Raw genomic sequence first — 16,908 nt, 5'->3', positions numbered from 1 at the left:
AACCTCCCCAATACGCATGGGAAGATATATCTGGATATGACATTGATTTAATTCTATACAAAGCAATATAGGTCAACGTTAAAACTACAACTTCCGTCCCTAGTTATACACATGCCTGTTTTATTGACGTACACATCAGATGACAGTAATGTCAAGGTCACAGAGGGAACAAAAACACTGGCAACATCAGTCTACCTAAAAACACGTCATCAATTCCGCGTTAATTGCAACTCCCATCATACAACATTCCACGGTTTAACACCTGCTCGGGTCACCGAAAACCGGAACTCCTACTTTTGTCACACAATAGTACTTCCGGTTGGTCTGAGTCGAGTGGAACTCTTCAGAGCCGAAGGCAGGAAGCTAAGAGCAAATGTATCCTCAATTGAGAAGAAGTAACTCTAGCCAACGCATGCGCACTTGTATCAACTTTCATGATACGTGCAAATACAATGGGTGTTTACTCGTTCAATTAGTACGACATGCGATTGGGAAGGATATGAACCAACTGTTAAATGAGTCATTAAAGTTAAGGGTTAAATAAGTACATGTATCGTGCCTTCTTAATCACATTGAAAGAAAAGTGAAAAAAGTTTCATTTTCTAACCACACAGAACCATTTTGGCGCGACTAACTGTTTGACCGGTGTTAGACGTCCAAGTCGATGTTTTACTGTATTATACATAATTATCTAAAATTTTGTTTACTCAATACATGCTGTTTGGTTAAGCGCTGCTTTGAACAGTAATTCAGTTCTATCACGACGTGTCTATGGGAGGACTGTTCGATGTGGTAAAGTTCTTAGGCGTATACCATGGTAAATCTGGGATTCGAGCCCACAATCGTTGGATTCTTGAACAGCTAAGGGGCGCAACTCTGCTCAGCGGATTTTATGAAACCAACGGGCACGGTATGATGGTGGCAAACCAAGGGTCATAATCAGAATGATTTGGAACCTGGCACGGCTAGGGAACGCAACTCTGTGCATCACCTTGTTAAGACTGTGTTATCCCCACTTTCTGATTCATTTAACTTGGTGTACAATATTTACTTCATTAATGAGTTTATGACGTTTCTTTCTTTGCAGAGCTCCACACATTCTAACTTTGCGTGTGCGTTAGTGTTTGCGTGAGCGTCAGTGTTAGTAATTGCAACCGTGAGAAAAATGGGCGTGCGATTCAAATATCAGTTGTATACATTACAAAACAAACACGGTTGTTTACAATGCTATAAACACTAAAACGCGCTTTCAATTCCTTTAAGTTTTTGTTCTCCAGTTTTTCCACATACGTCTCCTTTAGACAACCCACAGTGATAACGACCGGCAATTCTAAAATACCCTCAAGATCCATGTCCTCTCTCTCTTTCCAGAGCAAACCGATCACTAAATCCTAAAATAATACAGAAAAACAAACCCTACTCGAGATAAAGGGAATTACATCTGAAGAAAAAAAATAATTGTTCTTCAACTCTCGCCAAGGTCTCGCGTTAGATGTTCCAGGAAGACACGTGACCTCGGGCCCTCTAGTCTTATCTGTCTGAGAAGGGTCTTATTACAACCAGTGTTGCCATTGTTAGCCCTTTTCTGCGACATTGGGAAAATTAAAAGCTAAGAGGGCGCATTTGATTCAACGTTCGGGCGAGGCGTTAAGGTGTAAGCTGCGAACCCTCGGGGTTAATTAGCTGAGAGTTCATACCTTTATCGTCAACATGAAGTGAAAACCATTTCAAAGTGTGTTTCACCATTGTTGCCTCGTCATTTATTTAACATTAATTTTTACTTAACCCACTTAAGGGCAATATAGGCGTACCTTGTGTTAATGTTTTCCTATATAATGGCGTTTTTAAAAATATAAATTCATATCACGAGAACATTTTTCTTTTCTCTTTTCTGTAACACCAACGAGACTCGTTATAATGCCACACTCTCTATTATACCACTTGTTCAGGGCAAGGGGCGGTGGTTACGGTGGCGGCGGCGTTATAACGAAACTCAGATGTGCTTTTCGTTTTAGTGTAGTCACATAAAAGAGGTAATAAGCATACAGATATATATATTAATTTGATGGCGAAGATGTTTATGTATTTTATCTTCGCAAATGATATAACTTTATAAGTTATTGTATCAGTTTAAAATATTTTAACTCAAAAAGAAACAATGGCCCTTTCCCACGAGTTTTTAAAATGAATAATTACTACAGATAAAATTGTGATATACATCCACACTGAAATAACATATACAGAGACCACACCTACACGCACCTGGTGAGGCTGAGAAATGTCTTGTTTCTCCGAAAAAACTCGCCCCGACTATCAGCAATACGCGTGAAAATACTCCTGCACTAAAGGGCGCCTCGACAGCTTTACTGCGCATGATCACAATGCAGCGCCCCCTGTGCTTGACAATAGATGTGTAAATTTGTTACGGTTCGAGGTTATCTACGAGGGTCGAGAGTATCATAGATTTGAAAGGCCATGTGACCACGTGCTTCCATGTGCACTGAAGGAATCTTCTACGTTATCACTGGAAGGTATCTTTATGTCCAAGGACTGTTGAATAAATCAGCTAAGTGGATTGATAATAAATGACTCCATCATGGAATGGGCGCATGATTGTGTTAGTACAACTGACAAGACGATTTCATTTCGACTGCAGCGTATCAAACATGTTTCTGCTATGTAACTGAACCCAGGTTCGACAAATTCTGACACTCTATGCTTTGAAGGTATTAGTTGAACGAAACAATATTTATATAGTTATTTTGTCAATAAAATCCGACAGTAGATGAAAAGGATCGTTGTTTTTTAGAAAGAAGGTCTTGTCAAAGACCATTCCGGAAGTGACCGGTTTCAGGAATCGATATATACAAGGATTTTACAGATGTTATAACTTGTTTTCGTGAATAATTTAAAGATTGTTATACTACCTCTTTTATGGACCTTGGAGAGGTACTTTTATGGATATGTTTGTATTCAGACGGATTAATCCCATCACGACACCGTTTTACTCCACATGTAACGTCACGTACAACGTGGACTGCAAAATGTGGTTTCGTAGTCTACTCATGTCGGGAATCGAACCCAGAACAGTATTGACATTTATAAAGAATTGAAAATTGTAAATGGAATGTACATGATAGAATACGCTTGGAAATAATGGCTTATAACATTTAAGGAAGAGAATTTATGGATGTCAACTTCTTTATTATGTGTTCCTCTCAGAGAAAACACTGCATCCCTCTGAGGCCCATGCACTGTTTTGAATAAGAGGAACATTACGTCTCCATGTTTTAGATACAGGCAGTAAGTTCACGCCGGAGAAAAATAGAATATATCACAGTGTCCGAGCTAACGATTATGTGCATGTTACATGTTGTTGACAAAATAAATGGAGAATACTGACTCCGAGTAAGGGTTCGATAAACACGGGCGTTTGTCCGCGGGCCTTCCACTCTGGGCATAAATGACCAAGATAGAGACTTTTGTTATAAACAGAATTTCAGATACCAGAGTCGGGGGTTACGAGTAGGTGAGTGTTTGCTCCGTGTTATGGGGTGGGGGTGTCTGGTGAGTCTTCCATACATGGTTATAAAATCCTTAACTCAAATTGGTTTCCAGCCCTAGCACTATTGAACCACGGAAATACGTCGAGAGCTGAAGCTCTGGACTGCTGGGAGCTGAGAGCTGAGAGCTGAGGCCTGAGAGCTGAGAGCTGAGACCTGAGAGCTGAGAACTGAGAGCTGAGAGATTAAGTGTGCACCAAACCTCACATTTACTGTTCATGTGTCTGACCGAGAGACAGAAAGTATTTGGCGTGACAAATTACATTGAAGAAATATGTATACAAATCCTAACGACAACAATGGGTGGGATGAAATTGCCGATTGTTACAGCGACACGAGATGACGGTGTTATCAAAAACATGGACTACAGAACTCGGAGAATGCCCATCTGCGAGGTTTTATCATGTCAAAAAGCGATCAAAATGCCAATGTCAGAGGTATAATGTCTTTAGCAAGGCACTCGTACCCGCAGACACCCTGCTATGAATCCAGCTCTGTTTGAGAACTTGTTAACACATAACAAACCTTCTCCTTCGAAGCAAAACAACACCGATACCAGAGTGAGAGAGAATTGTCGCTGGTTTCGTGTATCAAGCAAGTCCGACTTTTTAAACAAACAAGGGATAACCTAAAACCTGCATAAGATCCGGTTCCGTTTGCCGCTGAAGCACCATGGGAACGTGAGACGGCCCTGTTGGCTGCTGATAGACCGTTTAGGAGATGGAGTCCCGCGGTTCATAATATTGACTGTGAAAATACCCATGTCATAATCGTCTTGGTGGGCCACAACCCATACATCCATCAATATCTCGTTAAGGGGGTGATGGGGGTGTGGTGGGAACTGGGTGGGGGTCGGGCTTAGTTGGGTGGGGGTCGAGCATGCTGTGAGGGGTGAAGCCAGATGGTCGGGGAATGTGACAGGGGTTGAGAAGAACGGGTATTACGGGTGTAATGGAAGAGGTTGTTCAAGCCGAGGCTCGGGGTACGCAGGGAGGGGATCGGGCATGTTGTGGGGTGGGGGTGGGGGTGGGGGGTGAGGCCAGGTGGCCTACGTGGAGTATGACACAGGATGACGGATATAATGGGACTATATGCCCTTCAACACAGATTCAGATTTGTCCCATTATTTAACTTTCGTTGACAAACCACTAACACAATTCCTTACTGCTGTACAGTGTAGGCATTGTACCTACAACGTATCCAGTGACACAGTTGTGTTAATTTAGTTTCCAGTCACTTGTAACTCGACAGATCTATCATCCTCCGTCTCCACATAACCGACATTCGATTCAAACCGACATTTACTGGTAACGCGATACCACAATATACATCATCTCATAATTATGTGCAAATGGTTACAAGGGATCAAATCTATCCTAAACCGTTATTGACCAACTAGCACATCTTACCAACGGCTTCTCCCTAACCAAATCAATTATTACCGAATATGTAACCAGCAGAGCTTGGGTCTGAGAAGTTTTACTCGCTTCACATCACATTGGAAAGACATTTCCCAGATTCCTCCTGGAACCGCAAGCACAAGCCTGTCCATTGAAGAAGTAAATTCCATTAATTGAGCTAACTAGACACATTGACATGCCAGTTTCCACCGCTTCGCGCAGACACTGCAGCGGCCATATTGCCCAAGGCCAGACCCTGATTGGCTGATTTGTAAGGCACGTTTTGACCGATCATTGTATGTTTAGGTCCTTATCAGATAATATTCAGTCTTAATCGCCTTGCTTTGGCTTCTTATCGGCTTATATGAAAGGAAACGGGGGTTTAGCATTAGGTGGAAACATAATATTTCTCCCCGTGTGTTTAAATACAAGAAATGGTGACACTTGGAATCGGTAAGCGCCTTATATGGTTTCGTTTCGCTGATCTGTGACACGGCAAGTTTAAAAACTATGATTTAGTCAATAAACGGATTACGGATTTGTATTGCAATTTACGTCGTCGATATCGCACTATCGCCAGAGTGGCATTGCAATGTTTGTTTACAGTTATCGCAGCTTAAATAAGAATGTCTTTGGCACTAAAGAGGAGGACGAGAATAAAATACCGTTGAATGGAAAGACGATTTATACCACAAAAACCTCGCTTCTAAATGTTACCTAAAATTGGACAGTTTTGGTTTATCACACACCAGATTTCAATAACAAGATAACCAGTATACACTTGAAAAGTGGATTTGACAAAAAATTACAACAAATATCAAAACGTTAATATGCTGAACAAAGACGCTGAAACACTTCAAACGTAAGGTTCAAAACAACAATCTCTCGTACCTGTATCGAGTACATCACTATCGAATAATCACTCTGTTTGTTTACTTTTAGCCGCCATCAAACATTGTGTATACTTTCGTTTGTCCGATGTGTATAATGTAAAAAATTTTGTGATTAAAATATTTCAAAGAATACCTTTTCATCCAGAACGTAGGAAAGGTTCTCAAGCTGTCTACATTCATTCAACGCACTACCCGAACAAAGAACTATAAACCACGCGTTTCTTTATTCATTTGTCGAAATAAGTATGTCAGCTGCCTTAAATCCATGTTCAGAAAAATAAAATAACATTTGATCCCCACCTTGATATGTGTAAGTCTGTCTCCCACGGTAGAGAGACTATTGTCCCGTCCGTATCCTGACTAAATCTAACCTCACTGTATTGGAAACATGTAATTTTCCAATTGTTTCACGGCGACATGCAGGCATATGCAATAATACATTCATCTCTCTTTGGAAATAACCACTTTTTTGCTTCAATCCTTTAATTCGCATCCCTAATCTTGTATGAATATTCAACAACGGGCCATTTCCCATGTGATCTCAGTACAATTCTGGCTAGAGAAACACGATAGCATAGAGATTTTTCATTTTATCTCGCTGTATTGTTGTGTTAATACAAAAAAGAGTTCGCGCATTAGGACAAGCCTAATCTCTACAATCTAGGGGTAGCAGTTCGGGGGATTTGTCCATCTCTGAACCCTAATGTCGCCGAAAAATGCTTCATGTACATGTAATATTACGCGTGGGTTCGCTATTTAAATGATACTTAACCTGTGAAATAGTCCCGTCTTTCTCTGTCTCGCGGAAGTCACTCGTTTTGACAGGTGTTATTCCACAAAAAATAGTGCACGCTAATCTTTGCTTTTCACGGCGTTAGCTCCTGAACTAATATGAATGGAAAACCCTGGGCCGAGTAAACTCCATCTTTCTCGCTTTTGAAATTTCCCAGCAGGGGCCCCGGCCCCGTTTTCCTCGCCGAACTCGGGTCTTCCTCGTTGTCGGCTCGATTTTCCGACGTAAGAAAAGATCCCTACACTAGATGGAAGGATTGTGACTTCCTAGGGTGAAGTATCAATATTCACTGTAGACACGACATTAAAACGCTTCTACATGAATAGACCAGCGAGGAAAGCGCGAAGAGAGCTGGTGGGTCGAGATAAACTCTGTCCCACCCCTGCGATTTCTTCCCCGGGGGGTGGGGCTCTCTGAAGGGGAATCCTGGCAAGACTAACAAATCTTATTGTAACGAAGCTGCCCCTAGCGCAGATAATAATCTCCCAAGAGGTAATATTTCAAAGAAAATTTCTACAAAGTTTCTTACATTATCTACACGTTTTGTCCGATAAATGATGTAGGGTCTTTCAGTGGTGAGAGCTTTAACCCACAACAAGTATGGCCAGTGTTATTGGGCTCCTTTAAAATCTTTGCTTTCGACAAACGTTACATGGTTTGTAATGTGTTTACAGATGGAATGCAGAATATGATACTGACGAGAATGTTGCATTGGGTGTCTTCGAGTGTTCTTTGATGATTATCAATAGATTGACCTTCATTCAAAATCTGAAATATCCGTACAGCCATACTTACACAAATTTACCACAATTATAGTGTGTGGGACTTTGTTAGTAATATGTTCTCAGACTGGGGTTTCGTTTCGGGCTATGTACCAGTCCTACTTTTAGATGATCCCATCGATGACTATAAATCGTCTGGCGCGATTGATTTCTAAGACAAACACGATTGCTCATGCTCCCAGAGCTTTTTGCACGATATCTAAAAATCTTAACTTAAAACCACGGGTAGCACAATTGATAGGTTGTTTGCGGGTCATGGAGGACGTGGTTCGATCCATGAACTATTGGAGTCAATTGCCCATTTCAGTCGAGTTGGGGGGGGGGGGGTTTAAAGGCTTACTTTATGTAACTTCTGTTTAAAACACTCCCAATTCATAAATTTAGCGCACCATTAGGTCACTTGACTCACTGGACAATGTCAGACAAAGTGACAAATATTTTAAGTTTCCGGAAAAAGTGGAATGAATATTTTACGAATGTGGATTTCAGCTTTTGCCTGAAATGCTAATGTAATACACGATAGTCAAAATAAAACGCTTAACTTCACGTCATGTGATAAATGTTTTAGGGTTACCTGAAAAGGCGGAACAAATATATGTTACGAATGTGAATCTCAGCTTTTGCCGAAAAAGATAATGTAATATTATATGATATTCTATAAAACACGCTTGACGTCACGTCGGCTTGTTGCTCATGAGGTAGACATGTCTGTTTACTGTAGGATTTACGCGTGCGTGAAATATCAATAAATATCTCGTAAATTTAAGTGAGAGTGGATCGCCAGAGAAAGGACCTCATCAATCGTGGGGTAGTTGGCGTGTTCAAACGTTTCCATTCAGAAACCACGCGGTGACGAGTTTACGGAAGACGGAAGCAGAAAAAGCCGAATCAAGGCGGGGAAACTCGCCATTTTGAAAGTTTCACAGAAGGCATCATGTTGTGCAAATGAATTAAACTTGAACACGTTTAGTTTTCACAGACAATTTCAACATAAACATACTTCCTCGCTTTTTGCACACGTTTGGGATTCGCTAACTTTAGCAGACGACATTCACTGCGAGCACCAAGTGGTCGTCTGCTAAAGTACGGGATCAAGTTAACGTCTGCTATTTGCAGCTCATCAGACGACAATTCAACATGTCTGAACGAGTAACCACTTCGAGGCTCCCCATGACGTCAGTTTGGTTAACAAGATGTGAGCTAACAGAAACGGCTATGTCAGTTTCAGATCCCGGTTTATGAAAAACCGGACACTTGGTTCGTGTGTGACACAAGAACAATGGAGTCCTACTTCAGAAACGGAGATGTTTGTAGCGATTCATGACTTCGTAACACACGGGACTGGCTGACGTCGATGTCAGGACAAACTGAGAAACTGGACACTTGTAGGTTGGGCAGGAGTGTAAGAGGGGATGGTTATTACGTGTAGAAATGGCTAAAGGTTCAAAACTGTCGCGCTTGAAAAACCTTCCTCAAAACCTTCCTCAAAATTCGCACAGTCACACACTGCCCAATAATTATGATGACTATGGAAATAAAACAACACAACATAACTAATAAGTATGTGGATAATCGTAAAAATAATACTAATAATACTAATACTAATCGATGAGTGAGTGAGTAGTACTACTACTACTACTACTACTACTACTACTACTAATTAGTATAACAATGCAGAACGGTTGCGGTGATGATGATGATGATGATGATGATGATGATGTTGTTGTTGATGATGATGATGATGATGGTGATTATGATGATGATGATGATGATGATGATGATGATGATGATGAAACTGTGTGTGAATATAGTGTTCGACTGAACTGCCCGATTCAGCATATTGTGCCAAATGATTTACAGACGCGTTTGTCTACATGATCACCCATACACAGGAAAACCCATATCAATGATATCTAAACTTCTTGGGAACGTTAGTCAATATTGCAATTTGAAAGCAGACATTGAAACGACGGCGATTGACAATATACCCTGCTCAACGTCTTCAGTGCATACTTATCGGATAGTGATCCCAAGTTTATCGGATATGTTAATCGCATCGAAATTGCAATAGATATACAGAATAAAGCTTGTATACGATTAATAGCGTTCATGTTTTGTTGAAATGTATGCAACACAACGAAGTAAACACAAAAATGCGACGACAAGTCGGTGTGCAATGACCCGTAGGGTATCCGACAACTCTTCCCATTTCCCCGACCATGATTGGGATTACCTACAAGGTCACACCTCCATTATTCATTCAGGGAAGTATACATACTTTGGATACAATTCCCAACCGATAGTCTACACCACTGAATTGTGGGGAGGGGAGAAGTCACGCTGTGCCAGGGAGGGGATTTTCAAAAGGAGGGATAGCAGAGAGATGCGTGAAGAAAGCTTGTGGACCACATATAGAGCGGATCAATGCGAGCGACCAGACTCGTAGACCAGCGAAACCTAGCCTAGACTTCTGTCAACACATCAAAGACCTAGAAAGACAAGCCCTCCCTGCCCGTCCCCCTGGGGCCATTCCTCGACCCCTCGGGCCCGCAGTTAGGTATGCACCGTTCCATCTGCCCCCCACTTCCCAAATAGGTCCCTTGTGTTTGTTTGTAAATGTTTCCCGCGTGTGGGCACGGCGGAGGGTGTACGGTGTATGGGTTTTAGATTGGCGTATACTCCTGGGTTTGACAGCATCATCTGACAATCTGAACTTTGGGACAACAATGACGTGAATCTATGATTTTTCTTAAACCGAAGGAACCTCTCTGAGAATATGATGTCATGCCGGATGCATTTTCCTTCAAAATCATTGCTGTTTGTTTTGAAAGAGGCAATACAGATTTTTGGAGAGTAACATAATCTTAAATTGCTGTCGGTTGTCTTTAACAAGATGAAGATAGTCATCAGGAAGTGTAGACTTTAAAACATTCCAATTACTCTGTCTGAGTTGGTTTAAGGACATGTTTACCCTTTTCGCGAACACCTGGTGTCATCACTGATTTTCAGTGATCCATTCATATTTTTTCCCCCACTATTTTGCCTTTTATGCCCACTGAATCTGTTTCGGCAGATAATTAAGACTGATTATTCTCTGGCATTGTCATTTTATATCAAAAGAACATTCGTCTACCGTACAATTGTATTCATAATTTCATACAAGAACATCATACCGTTTTCAGTACGAATCACGAATGCTAGTTGATCATAAAACGGTGTAATAACATCATAACCATCTCAAAGAGTTGCATGTCAACTTTTTATTACAACTTTGTATATACCTTGAAGTCGCATGTATAAAGATATAACGTTAACATAGCTCAGTTGACACCGGGTGTCATTAGTGTTTTTTGTGGTCCATTCAATTCAATGTCAACGCTTTTTCCTCTTATACGCCCAAAGGAATCTGTTAAGGCAGATAATCGAGACTGGTTATTCGCTGGTGTTGCCGTTGTATATATTGTATATTACAAAGTCGTATGTTACAAAGATTCAACATGGTCAGATTAAGAAACCCAAAACTATAATCATATGTTTAATGTGAGAAGTTTATAAACAATATGTTTGAAACATTTCAGAACTGCTTTCAACGAGCTGTGTACAGTTGAAGTGTGAAAACACCGATATCCTTGAGTTTAAACTTTTAGTGAACTTGTGATTCTTTCATGTCGAAGTTGATAGAATTTAAACGACTCATTGAAGTTGATTTAAATCTGTTTAAATGGGACCATCTTCAACCAACCACCAGGTGTAGCCAATAGCCCTTATCCCACCGTGGGTCCCCGCGGACCAAATGCCGCACCCTAGAGGCGATACGTCTCCACAGTCCAAACTAAGTCAGCCGTTGACAAATTTAAACATTGGGAGTAAATTAAGAAATAGGGGATACAAGCAAGAAATTGTGGCACGAGGCTCATTTGAGTTGGTCACAATGGCGTGAGATTTAGGGGTTGGCCTGGTCATAGAAATCCTTAAGCTGACCTGCATAAAACCGGACACTTACGCGTGGCCCACGGGGATAGGGCTTAAGGATTATCAAGTTCGGACACTGGGCAGTTTGAGATTTGAAAGGTGGACATTATAAGCTGTGGGCAGTATTTGTTAGCGTGATTTAATGGTTGCGCGTTGAAAACCTAGAGCGGCATCATCATCCACGTTGGTAAAGACTCTATTTTATGATGATCGTTTTTGAAATATGAAACTAGTTGGTCTACCTTATCTACAGCTAATAAGGGCCAGCTGCATGGGGTTTGTGCACAAAGAGGGGATCGCTTTGGGATATAAAAGTTCACATGCGTTTAACTTACTTTTTTAAGTATCTATAGTTACTATAGAAATTGTGTGATTGTTGTCAGGACAGGGGAGACGCGTGTCTGAACGTCAGTCTCATCGCACGACGGCGAACAACATCAAACTTTGACATTTACACGGAAACCTCTGCCAGTTCTCACGAAGATAGTAACCCCAAACGTTGGACAACCTGTTCAAAACATCTTAATATCTTATGTCAACGTGGACTAAAATCAAACAAATGATAAAAAAGAAATGGATTGAAAAATAACAATCGAATCACAAATTTGCAAGTCTATAATGAAAATCTGCCCCGTCAATGCGTGTTGCCCTTGGCCTTTGTAGAAAAGCGGTGCATCAATAAAATGATCCCTGTAGAATTTGCTCTTGCAGAGCAAAAGCAAATATCCGTGTGTACACAAGCAGGGTGCTCCAAGCATACAGCGCGCCGATACATATCAATAATTCATTTTACAAATAGTACTAAGTTGGCCTTATTCGATCATCAATGGTGGCTTGCAAACTTGAAACATTGGAAGATTGTTCAGATATTTTAAGATTTCCTGCAAACTGACATGAGAGTTCTTGCTACTTCTGATAGAGACAAGCCCAGAGACGATGGCATTAGAGCAATCAGTTGTCGTTGCAACAATACTTGTCTCTATCCGTCCTGTCTAGACCACGAAGTCTTGTTTCCGTTCTGGTCTAAACACCACCCTCCCAATATCACGTCTAAAGATTGCCGTTTGCGAAATATAATCTCTACACAGAACATGTATATGGTAATACCCACAAAGGAGTTGGTTTTCGCGAACACCTGGTGTCATCACTGATCCGTTCACATATTTTTCGAGACTGATTATTTTTGGAAGTTGACAATTTATCATTGTACCACACAGTTTTAGACTGATTTCCACTATATACTGCATTGTATAGAGTATTAAAACGGGACTTTTGAAAAAACCGTTATAAGTTTGTTCTGTATATCTGAGACCGTTACAAAGGTATATGTGACATGTCAACGCAAGACAATAGCCAGTCTCGATTATCTATCCAAACCGATTCCATGACACGTAAAAGGCAAAATAGTTGTGAAAACTATATGAATGAATCACTCAAAAACCAGTGAAAAGGACAAGTAATGAACTACGGTAAACTACGGTTATAACGAACACGCTTATAACGAACTGGCGGATATAACGAACTGGTTTTAGGTCCCTGCCATTTGCTGTATATATGCTGTATATATGCTTATAACGAATTACGGTTATAACGAACTAGAATTTGTAGTCCTTGTTCGCTATAACCGTAGTTTACTGTAATTACCATCATGAATCTGATAATATTTGAAGCCTTCCTCACGTAAATCGACACTACAGAGCTATATCCCACGACAAGGTCACACTGACCCGTCTTAATTACAGTCAAACGTCCAATCATTAACACCAAAAAACAAATACATACAAGTCCTTGAAGAATTTTGGACTAATTCCACGAGACAGCTTGAACGAGCCGACTTCTTGTCTCGGCATGAGGCATACAAAGCATTTGAGTATTAAATACGTGTATTAGGTTCTATTTTGCCAAGGGCATTTTTTTAAGCATTCCTGTTAATATTCTTGACATTTCAAATTCGTCCATGTAATCCCATGACTCTGGTACTGATCTGTATTTGAGTCGCCCCGGAAGCGATACTATCGGAATGAGTAGTCTGTTTGTTTTTAATACGCATGTCAATCAAATTTCGTTTCCGCACCCATTTCGAATTTATAATACTCTCAACATTTAACGTTATCTTCTCAATTCCCGTTCTCGTATGAATATCGATTCCAACTTTTTATCTAATTTGACAAAGCGCAAACACGCACCGATGCTATCACGAGATGTGTTTAAAGAAACGTTTATATTCTACAGCTGGGGCCAATAAAATTTCAAGGAACTGTAAATTCTTCGGAATTTTATGTTTATGTCGAAATAATAGTCGTCAACCATTTTCGGTTTCTCGAAGTAAAAATAGATATGAAAACATTACATCAAATTCCTTTCGACATTCATAGGCGTTAAAAAACAGGTAATTCATTTTCAGTATGTAAAATCGACTTCCAGATTCTAAATATTAATGTCTCGAGTATTGTCGAGTACCTTGATGTCTCGAACTAATTTTCCTCTTCGTCTCATCTTACAATTTTCCGTTTTTGTGTTTGTGTATCTAGGATTAACACAACTTTAGGCAATTCGTATTAGTCAACTACGGTTATAAGGAAGTCGGTTGTGTCGAATATTCGGTTTTAGCGAACCCAATCGTTGTCCACTTGAGATGATATTCAACATAGTTAATGTGAATAAAGGAATTAGATATGACGGGATTACAGTTCGTAATATCCGGTATTGTTTGTAATGGCTACCCCAGGCACAAAACGGTTTTCTTTAAACAGCAATACAGATGCCAACCCAACTCCGTAAGTTGGCCAATAGCTGGCCGATTGCTCAGTGGGCGAATGGGCGAGTTGGCGAGTTGGCGATGATACATTTGTGTCAGGTAACCTTTTTAACTTTAAGCTGTGGACACATAATAGAAAACAATCATTTATCCAAATTGAAGAATAATTCACAAGTTCAATTCATTCTTGAATCACAGGCATTTTCACTCAAGTTGCCCACTTAGGATCAAACAGTGTGATATTTCAGGTTATGAAATCTTATATCAAGCTAATCAGATCAATAACCTCTCGTCTCCCCGGTGTGTGGATGTGGGTGTGGGTGTGGGTGTGGGTGTGGGTGTGGTGGGGGGTTAAAGTGTTCGCTCGTCACACCGAAGACCCGGGTTCGATTTCCCACATGGGTACAATGTATGAAGCCCATTTTTCGGTATCCACCACCCTGATATTGCAGGTATATTGCTAAAAGAGGCGTAAAACCATACTCACTCACTCACTCCACCGCATGGAGGTCTGTGAACAATTGCATTTTGGAAACGTTATCATGGACGGACCACAACGACATATCGCTCATCGTGCAGAAAGGAGCAGGAATTGATCGTGATATGCCCTGTTGTTACAACAGTTTTTGATCCATGTGTAATGAGATTATAATTATAGCTCACCTGCTGAAATTGAAGCTAAATGTGGCAACACTAAGTGAAAAGTACCAATGTTTTGATAAGCCGTGCAGCATTTGGTAACAGTTCGTCTGGAGAACGTTTTGACATATGTTGAATAATTCTTGAATACCCATGAGAAAGATTAATTGTGATAGAAGAACCTCGTTCATCTCGGCACCTTAACAAAACACATATTCTCTTTTTGGCGAAGTTATAATAGGGACATAAGAGCACACGCCATAGCTTGAATATATTACTTATAAGATTTGAAAGAATTATATAATATTTGATCATTTAATGATTCCGTTATCTTTTTAGATATATTGGTATTCGCTACGACAGGAGTATAACATTAATGTTTACTGCACTGGAACTAACGTTAACGCCAGTAATGTGGGTACTGTCCGGTATAGCGAGGTTACAGTGGACATACCTTCACTTTCGGTATATGAACCACAAAATAAACACAAAGCATGTTTATAACATCAATATGTGGCATATTAATATTTAAAATACAAATTTTACTCTAAACTTTCTGATTTCCAAAAGTGCATATTGAATTATATCTCAAGTCTTGATGGTACCATGATTCATTCAATATTTCGTGTGAAACGTGACTAAACTGAAGTAATTAATGCGTTAATTCTACGATTAACCCTGCGTACGCCGTAGCCGTTGATTACTGGATGATTACTGATCACAACTGATCCTAATTAATTGCTTTAACCTGTTTTACCAGACGGATAATTATTGGATTATCGAGGCACGAAGCGAGCATCACGGTCGCCAAATGAACGCTTGTCAATTTCCTTGTCAGTGGGTTGTTAATTAATTTGGCCTAACAACGTTATGACGAATAACGGAGGATTTATGTGGAAAATATGCTCTCGAATTATGAAGCAGTGTTCTTCGGAAACGATAAACACAGCCACAAGCATATTTGCAATATTTCATACATGGTTTAAAGATGTGATATTTTGACGTGAATGATAATTCTGATTTGCCCAAAACTATGTTTTCCATATTTGGAAATGTAATGTTAGTTAGTTTTAAGCCATCTAAAACCCGAGCAGTATGATTTGGTTGACTACTGACACATCGTCATGTTATTGACTCATTTTATGTGAAATATTGAAAAATATTACGCAATAAGTTACGGATAAACACTAGTCGTCGAATAACTCAATCTTTGAATCTCTGAAACTTGGGATCCCCCATAGGAGGGCTACCTTGATAATACTCTTAACGTCTCATTAATACCCGTGTTTGAGTGAGCTTTGAGTCCAGTTTACGTAACAACACACACGATATTCACCATGCTACTTCAGAAGTCTGACAAATAATCTTAAGATTTAAACCAAGCGTGAAAGATAAACTTGACAGGTCGAACAGTGAGCGCTAATCTTGTCAAACGAGCACAACCCATATCAGAGGCATGGCGGCCTGGTCGCTTCACCGCTGGACAATTGCGGTACCCTGCCGCGCAAGAAATGAGCCCCGATTATTCACCTTTGGGAACCCGCTCCTGAAGTAGTGTTTACGATGAGAGGTAAGAAGACTCTTTAAGGATGGACAAAAGATTCTGATGTTGATCGGAGACGGTTATTTGTGGCCAATGGCTTGAAATAGTTCACCCATTGCTACACTGCTAATAGACCTTTAAAGACGCCTGACGACTCCATTGCGCATTGTCCCGCCTTTCAGGACTTCTCGATGGCAAAGTTTGATAAAAGCTTTCCTCGGATAGGATTAAAACTTCAAAGCCAAGCTTGTGTGGGTATTTGGACAACTTGTTTTGGCGAAACTAGCATCAATGGTATGGCTTTTAGGATGTCACATCTGCAGACAAGTAATTGAGTCGAAGAGTGGAAAACTGTTGAGGTCATTTATGAAACATTTTGTCATCGATTTCCACAGCGCAGGTGGCCTTTGACTTCAGCGTTGAAGTGTGAGAACACCAACCCACTTGGTATTTAAAGCCAATATTGGAATGCAAGACAAATTATGACACACATTTTTTATGTTAACTGTCATGCATTTAAAAACCGCTTATTGGGCCGCTTATTCAAATACTACCTTTAAAGTTT

At 40.3% G+C, this 16,908-nt stretch overlaps 1 protein-coding gene across 1 annotated transcript in view; it reads right to left on the bottom strand.

Moving 5' to 3' along the window:
* Positions 1 to 16,908, bottom strand: part of LOC124138401 (LIM/homeobox protein Lhx9-like) — a 66,374-nt gene that overhangs the window by 32,452 nt on the left and 17,014 nt on the right. The window lies entirely within an intron of this gene.

Source organism: Haliotis rufescens, unplaced genomic scaffold (genome assembly GCF_023055435.1).
Source record: "Haliotis rufescens isolate VD_foot unplaced genomic scaffold, xgHalRufe1.0.p SCAF_8, whole genome shotgun sequence".
Taxonomy (NCBI): Eukaryota; Metazoa; Mollusca; class Gastropoda; order Lepetellida; family Haliotidae; genus Haliotis; species Haliotis rufescens.
The sequence above is the reverse complement of the archived record's forward strand: the minus strand, read 5'-3'. Positions and strand labels throughout refer to the sequence as shown.